The sequence below is a fragment of the Hyla sarda genome, unplaced genomic scaffold (assembly GCF_029499605.1).
Source record: "Hyla sarda isolate aHylSar1 unplaced genomic scaffold, aHylSar1.hap1 scaffold_3117, whole genome shotgun sequence".
Classification (NCBI taxonomy): Eukaryota; Metazoa; Chordata; class Amphibia; order Anura; family Hylidae; genus Hyla; species Hyla sarda.
The window spans coordinates 1-9,807 of record NW_026609844.1 but is presented as its reverse complement, the minus strand read 5'-3'; the positions used below and the strand labels follow the sequence as shown (position 1 = coordinate 9,807).

Here is a 9,807-nt window from a genome sequence, read left to right as displayed (position 1 = left end):
TTTAAAAAGGCCCCGTGGGAGTGCAATGGGCCCCTGTCTTGCTGCTTAGCAATAATGGTATGGGTTTAGGTTCTGCTGTGTGTACTGGTGGTTGACTGCCCCCCAGCCCAGAGTGTGCATGGAAAATTGTCTGGCAGCCTCCCTGACAGCAAGCAGTGATAGTGCCCATGAAGGGGACCTTGTTGGGCCCGCCCCTTTCACGGTTATCGCTTCTCGGCCTTTTGGCTAAGATCAAGTGTAGTATCTGTTCTTATCAGTTTAATATCTGATACGTCCCCTATCTGGGGACCATATATTAAATGGATTTTTGAGAACGGGGGCCGATTTCGAAGCTTGCTTCCGTCGCCCTATGCATTGACCCGATATGGCAGTATCTTCGGGTACAGTGCACCACCCCCTTACAGGGTTAAAAAGAAAGATTCCTACTTTCATTGCTACCTGCTTGCTGGCTAGCCAGCTAGCCAGCCCTGTGGGCCTTGCTGCTGCTGCTGCAGCCAAAAAACAAAAGGTGGTGCTGCTGCTGCTTCTGCTGCTTCTGCTTCTGCTTGTGTCTGGCCGCTGTTGGAGCGTCCAGGCACAGGACTTCTGCTGCTGCTGACTAAATGGCCTCCTTAATTGGATCATTTGAGTAGCCAGCACACCTGTGCAGGTAGGGCATGACATGATAGGCAGCTGCCTTGATAGCGGGTGGGTGCTGAATGTTCCTAATTGACAAAATAAGATTAATGCTTATGAAGAAATATAAAATCTCATCCCTTCCCCAATATCGCGCCACACCCCTACCCCTTAATTCCCTGGTTGAACTTGATGGACATATGTCTTTTTTCGACCGTACTAACTATGTAACTATGTAACATAACATGGGGGGGGTCTCCTGGCTGTTCACACAGGTGTGTCATTGCTGTACATTGACCATGCATTGCTTCTGTGGTATTGCAAAGGCAAAGACAAATGCTTCCAGCCATCCATTGCACTAATGGATTGGTCATCAGCTGGCTGTCTATGTCCCGCATCAATATAGACCAAAGTACAGAGGGTTAGGCTATGCTATTGTGCACCTACCTGATGCATCAGAAGGTGCGAGGCCCTTGCTAAATTCTGTGCACAGACTTTGAGATCTATACTTTAGACTGTATCTAAACCTGCTCCAACATGGACTGACATTCTGGCCTACTTTCAGCCGATGCGACTTGTCTGTCGCTGAACAGTCGCTTTTTATGTATTCAGCACCTATGTATAATGTTGTAAAAATGCTCTAGAAGCTAAAGTCGCAGAAATGTCACACATATTTGGCCTGCAACTTTCTGTGCGACAAATTCAGACAGGAAAAATCAGTATAAATCCTTAGAAAATTATCCCCCAGTGTCTCCATCTGCTGGCGGTATTGAATAAGCATTGCTGCACTGATGGGGTATGCATTAGACGAAAAAAAAGAAGAAAAAGAAGAATAATACGCCCAGAAAAGAGGCGAAAAGGAGAAAAACGTAAAAAAACGTGAAAAAAAAGTAAGAGGAAGAGAAGGGAAAAAAAGGTGGAAATGGGTTTAAAAGTGATTTCGGCGGAGAAATAAATATATATATATATATATATATATATATATATATATATATATATATATATACGCGCACACACACACATATATATAAACGTATTCTCCGTTGAGATATTGCAGCCGCTGCTGTGTCCAGGCCCAGGAGCCTTAGCACTGTGCTGTGATGTCACTCAATACCACTGACATCACTAGGTGTAAACAACATCTCTCCTTTGCTGTGTATGTGACTATGGAGCTGTTTGGTGATGTCGTCTATTACGGCCTTCATAGAAGCAACAGGAGATTGTTGCATCCATCTAGAACCCTCAGAACTACAGTGCTATGATGTCACTCACTTCCACAGGCCTTGCAGAGTGTAAACAACAACAACCCAGCTTTGTTGTGTATGTAACCATAGGGATTTGTGATGTCACCTAGAACCTTCACAGCAGCGACAGCTTTATGAGGAGCATCAGCACTGCTCTGCCTGAGCAGAACCATCACCGCCATAGGTTGTCAAATAACCCGGATTTAACCCACACAGGTAAGTCCAATGGGGTGCAGGCATGTCCTCTATGCTTACAGCTTCCCGTGGGTGTTGGTTTGATACCGTTTGGGGACAGCCAAGGAGGCATCTGCAGGCAACAAAGGTAGGTGTGTGCTTGTGTGTGTGTTTCCTATGCAGATCCTAAGCCCAGTGTCACATGCAAGTAGGAGGAGTAAGAAGGGTTCCTGGCAAATCCGGGTTATGGATTGCATTTAAAAAGGCCCCGTGGGAGTGCAATGGGCCCCTGTCTTGCTGCTTAGCAATAATGGTATGGGTTTAGGTTCTGCTGTGTGTACTGGTGGTTGACTGCCCCCCCAGCCCAGAGTGTGCATGGAAAATTGTCTGGCAGCCTCCCTGACAGCAAGCAGTGATAGTGCCCATGAAGGGGACCTTGTTGGGCCCGCCCCTTTCACGGTTATCGCTTCTCGGCCTTTTGGCTAAGATCAAGTGTAGTATCTGTTCTTATCAGTTTAATATCTGATACGTCCCCTATCTGGGGACCATATATTAAATGGATTTTTGAGAACGGGGGCCGATTTCGAAGCTTGCTTCCGTCGCCCTATGCATTGACCCGATATGGCAGTATCTTCGGGTACAGTGCACCACCCCCTTACAGGGTTAAAAAGAAAGATTCCTACTTTCATTGCTACCTGCTTGCTGGCTAGCCAGCTAGCCAGCCCTGTGGGCCTTGCTGCTGCTGCTGCAGCCAAAAAACAAAAGGTGGTGCTGCTGCTGCTTCTGCTGCTTCTGCTTCTGCTTGTGTCTGGCCGCTGTTGGAGCGTCCAGGCACAGGACTTCTGCTGCTGCTGACTAAATGGCCTCCTTAATTGGATCATTTGAGTAGCCAGCACACCTGTGCAGGTAGGGCATGACATGATAGGCAGCTGCCTTGATAGCGGGTGGGTGCTGAATGTTCCTAATTGACAAAATAAGATTAATGCTTATGAAGAAATATAAAATCTCATCCCTTCCCCAATATCGCGCCACACCCCTACCCCTTAATTCCCTGGTTGAACTTGATGGACATATGTCTTTTTTCGACCGTACTAACTATGTAACTATGTAACATAACATGGGGGGGGTCTCCTGGCTGTTCACACAGGTGTGTCATTGCTGTACATTGACCATGCATTGCTTCTGTGGTATTGCAAAGGCAAAGACAAATGCTTCCAGCCATCCATTGCACTAATGGATTGGTCATCAGCTGGCTGTCTATGTCCCGCATCAATATAGACCAAAGTACAGAGGGTTAGGCTATGCTATTGTGCACCTACCTGATGCATCAGAAGGTGCGAGGCCCTTGCTAAATTCTGTGCACAGACTTTGAGATCTATACTTTAGACTGTATCTAAACCTGCTCCAACATGGACTGACATTCTGGCCTACTTTCAGCCGATGCGACTTGTCTGTCGCTGAACAGTCGCTTTTTATGTATTCAGCACCTATGTATAATGTTGTAAAAATGCTCTAGAAGCTAAAGTCGCAGAAATGTCACACATATTTGGCCTGCAACTTTCTGTGCGACAAATTCAGACAGGAAAAATCAGTATAAATCCTTAGAAAATTATCCCCCAGTGTCTCCATCTGCTGGCGGTATTGAATAAGCATTGCTGCACTGATGGGGTATGCATTAGACGAAAAAAAAGAAGAAAAAGAAGAATAATACGCCCAGAAAAGAGGCGAAAAGGAGAAAAACGTAAAAAAACGTGAAAAAAAAGTAAGAGGAAGAGAAGGGAAAAAAAGGTGGAAATGGGTTTAAAAGTGATTTCGGCGGAGAAATATATATATATATATATATATATATATATACGCGCACACACACACATATATATAAACGTATTCTCCGTTGAGATATTGCAGCCGCTGCTGTGTCCAGGCCCAGGAGCCTTAGCACTGTGCTGTGATGTCACTCAATACCACTGACATCACTAGGTGTAAACAACATCTCTCCTTTGCTGTGTATGTGACTATGGAGCTGTTTGGTGATGTCGTCTATTATGGCCTTCATAGAAGCAACAGGAGATTGTTGCATCCATCTAGAACCCTCAGAACTACAGTGCTATGATGTCACTCACTTCCACAGGCCTTGCAGAGTGTAAACAACAACAACCCAGCTTTGTTGTGTATGTAACCATAGGGATTTGTGATGTCACCTAGAACCTTCACAGCAGCGACAGCTTTATGAGGAGCATCAGCACTGCTCTGCCTGAGCAGAACCATCACCGCCATAGGTTGTCAAATAACCCGGATTTAACCCACACAGGTAAGTCCAATGGGGTGCAGGCATGTCCTCTATGCTTACAGCTTCCCGTGGGTGTTGGTTTGATACCGTTTGGGGACAGCCAAGGAGGCATCTGCAGGCAACAAAGGTAGGTGTGTGCTTGTGTGTGTGTTTCCTATGCAGATCCTAAGCCCAGTGTCACATGCAAGTAGGAGGAGTAAGAAGGGTTCCTGGCAAATCCGGGTTATGGATTGCATTTAAAAAGGCCCCGTGGGAGTGCAATGGGCCCCTGTCTTGCTGCTTAGCAATAATGGTATGGGTTTAGGTTCTGCTGTGTGTACTGGTGGTTGACTGCCCCCCAGCCCAGAGTGTGCATGGAAAATTGTCTGGCAGCCTCCCTGACAGCAAGCAGTGATAGTGCCCATGAAGGGGACCTTGTTGGGCCCGCCCCTTTCACGGTTATCGCTTCTCGGCCTTTTGGCTAAGATCAAGTGTAGTATCTGTTCTTATCAGTTTAATATCTGATACGTCCCCTATCTGGGGACCATATATTAAATGGATTTTTGAGAACGGGGGCCGATTTCGAAGCTTGCTTCCGTCGCCCTATGCATTGACCCGATATGGCAGTATCTTCGGGTACAGTGCACCACCCCCTTACAGGGTTAAAAAGAAAGATTCCTACTTTCATTGCTACCTGCTTGCTGGCTAGCCAGCTAGCCAGCCCTGTGGGCCTTGCTGCTGCTGCTGCAGCCAAAAAACAAAAGGTGGTGCTGCTGCTGCTTCTGCTGCTTCTGCTTCTGCTTGTGTCTGGCCGCTGTTGGAGCGTCCAGGCACAGGACTTCTGCTGCTGCTGACTAAATGGCCTCCTTAATTGGATCATTTGAGTAGCCAGCACACCTGTGCAGGTAGGGCATGACATGATAGGCAGCTGCCTTGATAGCGGGTGGGTGCTGAATGTTCCTAATTGACAAAATAAGATTAATGCTTATGAAGAAATATAAAATCTCATCCCTTCCCCAATATCGCGCCACACCCCTACCCCTTAATTCCCTGGTTGAACTTGATGGACATATGTCTTTTTTCGACCGTACTAACTATGTAACTATGTAACATAACATGGGGGGGGGTCTCCTGGCTGTTCACACAGGTGTGTCATTGCTGTACATTGACCATGCATTGCTTCTGTGGTATTGCAAAGGCAAAGACAAATGCTTCCAGCCATCCATTGCACTAATGGATTGGTCATCAGCTGGCTGTCTATGTCCCGCATCAATATAGACCAAAGTACAGAGGGTTAGGCTATGCTATTGTGCACCTACCTGATGCATCAGAAGGTGCGAGGCCCTTGCTAAATTCTGTGCACAGACTTTGAGATCTATACTTTAGACTGTATCTAAACCTGCTCCAACATGGACTGACATTCTGGCCTACTTTCAGCCGATGCGACTTGTCTGTCGCTGAACAGTCGCTTTTTATGTATTCAGCACCTATGTATAATGTTGTAAAAATGCTCTAGAAGCTAAAGTCGCAGAAATGTCACACATATTTGGCCTGCAACTTTCTGTGCGACAAATTCAGACAGGAAAAATCAGTATAAATCCTTAGAAAATTATCCCCCAGTGTCTCCATCTGCTGGCGGTATTGAATAAGCATTGCTGCACTGATGGGGTATGCATTAGACGAAAAAAAAGAAGAAAAAGAAGAATAATACGCCCAGAAAAGAGGCGAAAAGGAGAAAAACGTAAAAAAACGTGAAAAAAAAGTAAGAGGAAGAGAAGGGAAAAAAAGGTGGAAATGGGTTTAAAAGTGATTTCGGCGGAGAATATATATATATATATATATATATATATATATATATATATATATATACGCGCACACACACACATATATATAAACGTATTCTCCGTTGAGATATTGCAGCCGCTGCTGTGTCCAGGCCCAGGAGCCTTAGCACTGTGCTGTGATGTCACTCAATACCACTGACATCACTAGGTGTAAACAACATCTCTCCTTTGCTGTGTATGTGACTATGGAGCTGTTTGGTGATGTCGTCTATTATGGCCTTCATAGAAGCAACAGGAGATTGTTGCATCCATCTAGAACCCTCAGAACTACAGTGCTATGATGTCACTCACTTCCACAGGCCTTGCAGAGTGTAAACAACAACAACCCAGCTTTGTTGTGTATGTAACCATAGGGATTTGTGATGTCACCTAGAACCTTCACAGCAGCGACAGCTTTATGAGGAGCATCAGCACTGCTCTGCCTGAGCAGAACCATCACCGCCATAGGTTGTCAAATAACCCGGATTTAACCCACACAGGTAAGTCCAATGGGGTGCAGGCATGTCCTCTATGCTTACAGCTTCCCGTGGGTGTTGGTTTGATACCGTTTGGGGACAGCCAAGGAGGCATCTGCAGGCAACAAAGGTAGGTGTGTGCTTGTGTGTGTGTTTCCTATGCAGATCCTAAGCCCAGTGTCACATGCAAGTAGGAGGAGTAAGAAGGGTTCCTGGCAAATCCGGGTTATGGATTGCATTTAAAAAGGCCCCGTGGGAGTGCAATGGGCCCCTGTCTTGCTGCTTAGCAATAATGGTATGGGTTTAGGTTCTGCTGTGTGTACTGGTGGTTGACTGCCCCCCAGCCCAGAGTGTGCATGGAAAATTGTCTGGCAGCCTCCCTGACAGCAAGCAGTGATAGTGCCCATGAAGGGGACCTTGTTGGGCCCGCCCCTTTCACGGTTATCGCTTCTCGGCCTTTTGGCTAAGATCAAGTGTAGTATCTGTTCTTATCAGTTTAATATCTGATACGTCCCCTATCTGGGGACCATATATTAAATGGATTTTTGAGAACGGGGGCCGATTTCGAAGCTTGCTTCCGTCGCCCTATGCATTGACCCGATATGGCAGTATCTTCGGGTACAGTGCACCACCCCCTTACAGGGTTAAAAAGAAAGATTCCTACTTTCATTGCTACCTGCTTGCTGGCTAGCCAGCTAGCCAGCCCTGTGGGCCTTGCTGCTGCTGCTGCAGCCAAAAAACAAAAGGTGGTGCTGCTGCTGCTTCTGCTGCTTCTGCTTCTGCTTGTGTCTGGCCGCTGTTGGAGCGTCCAGGCACAGGACTTCTGCTGCTGCTGACTAAATGGCCTCCTTAATTGGATCATTTGAGTAGCCAGCACACCTGTGCAGGTAGGGCATGACATGATAGGCAGCTGCCTTGATAGCGGGTGGGTGCTGAATGTTCCTAATTGACAAAATAAGATTAATGCTTATGAAGAAATATAAAATCTCATCCCTTCCCCAATATCGCGCCACACCCCTACCCCTTAATTCCCTGGTTGAACTTGATGGACATATGTCTTTTTTCGACCGTACTAACTATGTAACTATGTAACATAACATGGGGGGGGTCTCCTGGCTGTTCACACAGGTGTGTCATTGCTGTACATTGACCATGCATTGCTTCTGTGGTATTGCAAAGGCAAAGACAAATGCTTCCAGCCATCCATTGCACTAATGGATTGGTCATCAGCTGGCTGTCTATGTCCCGCATCAATATAGACCAAAGTACAGAGGGTTAGGCTATGCTATTGTGCACCTACCTGATGCATCAGAAGGTGCGAGGCCCTTGCTAAATTCTGTGCACAGACTTTGAGATCTATACTTTAGACTGTATCTAAACCTGCTCCAACATGGACTGACATTCTGGCCTACTTTCAGCCGATGCGACTTGTCTGTCGCTGAACAGTCGCTTTTTATGTATTCAGCACCTATGTATAATGTTGTAAAAATGCTCTAGAAGCTAAAGTCGCAGAAATGTCACACATATTTGGCCTGCAACTTTCTGTGCGACAAATTCAGACAGGAAAAATCAGTATAAATCCTTAGAAAATTATCCCCCAGTGTCTCCATCTGCTGGCGGTATTGAATAAGCATTGCTGCACTGATGGGGTATGCATTAGACGAAAAAAAAGAAGAAAAAGAAGAATAATACGCCCAGAAAAGAGGCGAAAAGGAGAAAAACGTAAAAAAACGTGAAAAAAAAGTAAGAGGAAGAGAAGGGAAAAAAAGGTGGAAATGGGTTTAAAAGTGATTTCGGCGGAGAAATATATATATATATATATATATATATATATATATATATATATATACGCGCACACACACACATATATATAAACGTATTCTCCGTTGAGATATTGCAGCCGCTGCTGTGTCCAGGCCCAGGAGCCTTAGCACTGTGCTGTGATGTCACTCAATACCACTGACATCACTAGGTGTAAACAACATCTCTCCTTTGCTGTGTATGTGACTATGGAGCTGTTTGGTGATGTCGTCTATTATGGCCTTCATAGAAGCAACAGGAGATTGTTGCATCCATCTAGAACCCTCAGAACTACAGTGCTATGATGTCACTCACTTCCACAGGCCTTGCAGAGTGTAAACAACAACAACCCAGCTTTGTTGTGTATGTAACCATAGGGATTTGTGATGTCACCTAGAACCTTCACAGCAGCGACAGCTTTATGAGGAGCATCAGCACTGCTCTGCCTGAGCAGAACCATCACCGCCATAGGTTGTCAAATAACCCGGATTTAACCCACACAGGTAAGTCCAATGGGGTGCAGGCATGTCCTCTATGCTTACAGCTTCCCGTGGGTGTTGGTTTGATACCGTTTGGGGACAGCCAAGGAGGCATCTGCAGGCAACAAAGGTAGGTGTGTGCTTGTGTGTGTGTTTCCTATGCAGATCCTAAGCCCAGTGTCACATGCAAGTAGGAGGAGTAAGAAGGGTTCCTGGCAAATCCGGGTTATGGATTGCATTTAAAAAGGCCCCGTGGGAGTGCAATGGGCCCCTGTCTTGCTGCTTAGCAATAATGGTATGGGTTTAGGTTCTGCTGTGTGTACTGGTGGTTGACTGCCCCCCAGCCCAGAGTGTGCATGGAAAATTGTCTGGCAGCCTCCCTGACAGCAAGCAGTGATAGTGCCCATGAAGGGGACCTTGTTGGGCCCGCCCCTTTCACGGTTATCGCTTCTCGGCCTTTTGGCTAAGATCAAGTGTAGTATCTGTTCTTATCAGTTTAATATCTGATACGTCCCCTATCTGGGGACCATATATTAAATGGATTTTTGAGAACGGGGGCCGATTTCGAAGCTTGCTTCCGTCGCCCTATGCATTGACCCGATATGGCAGTATCTTCGGGTACAGTGCACCACCCCCTTACAGGGTTAAAAAGAAAGATTCCTACTTTCATTGCTACCTGCTTGCTGGCTAGCCAGCTAGCCAGCCCTGTGGGCCTTGCTGCTGCTGCTGCAGCCAAAAAACAAAAGGTGGTGCTGCTGCTGCTTCTGCTGCTTCTGCTTCTGCTTGTGTCTGGCCGCTGTTGGAGCGTCCAGGCACAGGACTTCTGCTGCTGCTGACTAAATGGCCTCCTTAATTGGATCATTTGAGTAGCCAGCACACCTGTGCAGGTAGGGCATGACATGATAGGCAGCTGCCTTGATAGCGGGTGAG

General features: G+C 46.4%; 5 non-coding genes across 5 annotated transcripts; all 5 read left to right on the top strand.

Annotated features, from left to right (window-relative positions):
• The first annotated feature begins 205 nt into the window (after positions 1-205).
• On the top strand, positions 206-396 carry LOC130328662 (U2 spliceosomal RNA). Its single transcript, XR_008872551.1, has one exon. It is a non-coding gene; the product is annotated as a U2 spliceosomal RNA (small nuclear RNA).
• A 2,099-nt stretch (positions 397-2,495) lies between these two features.
• On the top strand, positions 2,496-2,686 carry LOC130328661 (U2 spliceosomal RNA). The gene has a single exon (XR_008872550.1). It is a non-coding gene; the product is annotated as a U2 spliceosomal RNA (small nuclear RNA).
• A 2,074-nt stretch (positions 2,687-4,760) lies between these two features.
• On the top strand, positions 4,761-4,951 carry LOC130328660 (U2 spliceosomal RNA). The gene has a single exon (XR_008872549.1). It is a non-coding gene; the product is annotated as a U2 spliceosomal RNA (small nuclear RNA).
• A 2,090-nt stretch (positions 4,952-7,041) lies between these two features.
• Positions 7,042-7,232, top strand: LOC130328659 (U2 spliceosomal RNA). Its single transcript, XR_008872548.1, has one exon. It is a non-coding gene; the product is annotated as a U2 spliceosomal RNA (small nuclear RNA).
• A 2,088-nt stretch (positions 7,233-9,320) lies between these two features.
• LOC130328651 (U2 spliceosomal RNA) lies at positions 9,321-9,511 on the top strand. Its single transcript, XR_008872541.1, has one exon. It is a non-coding gene; the product is annotated as a U2 spliceosomal RNA (small nuclear RNA).
• The last annotated feature ends 296 nt before the right edge of the window (positions 9,512-9,807 follow it).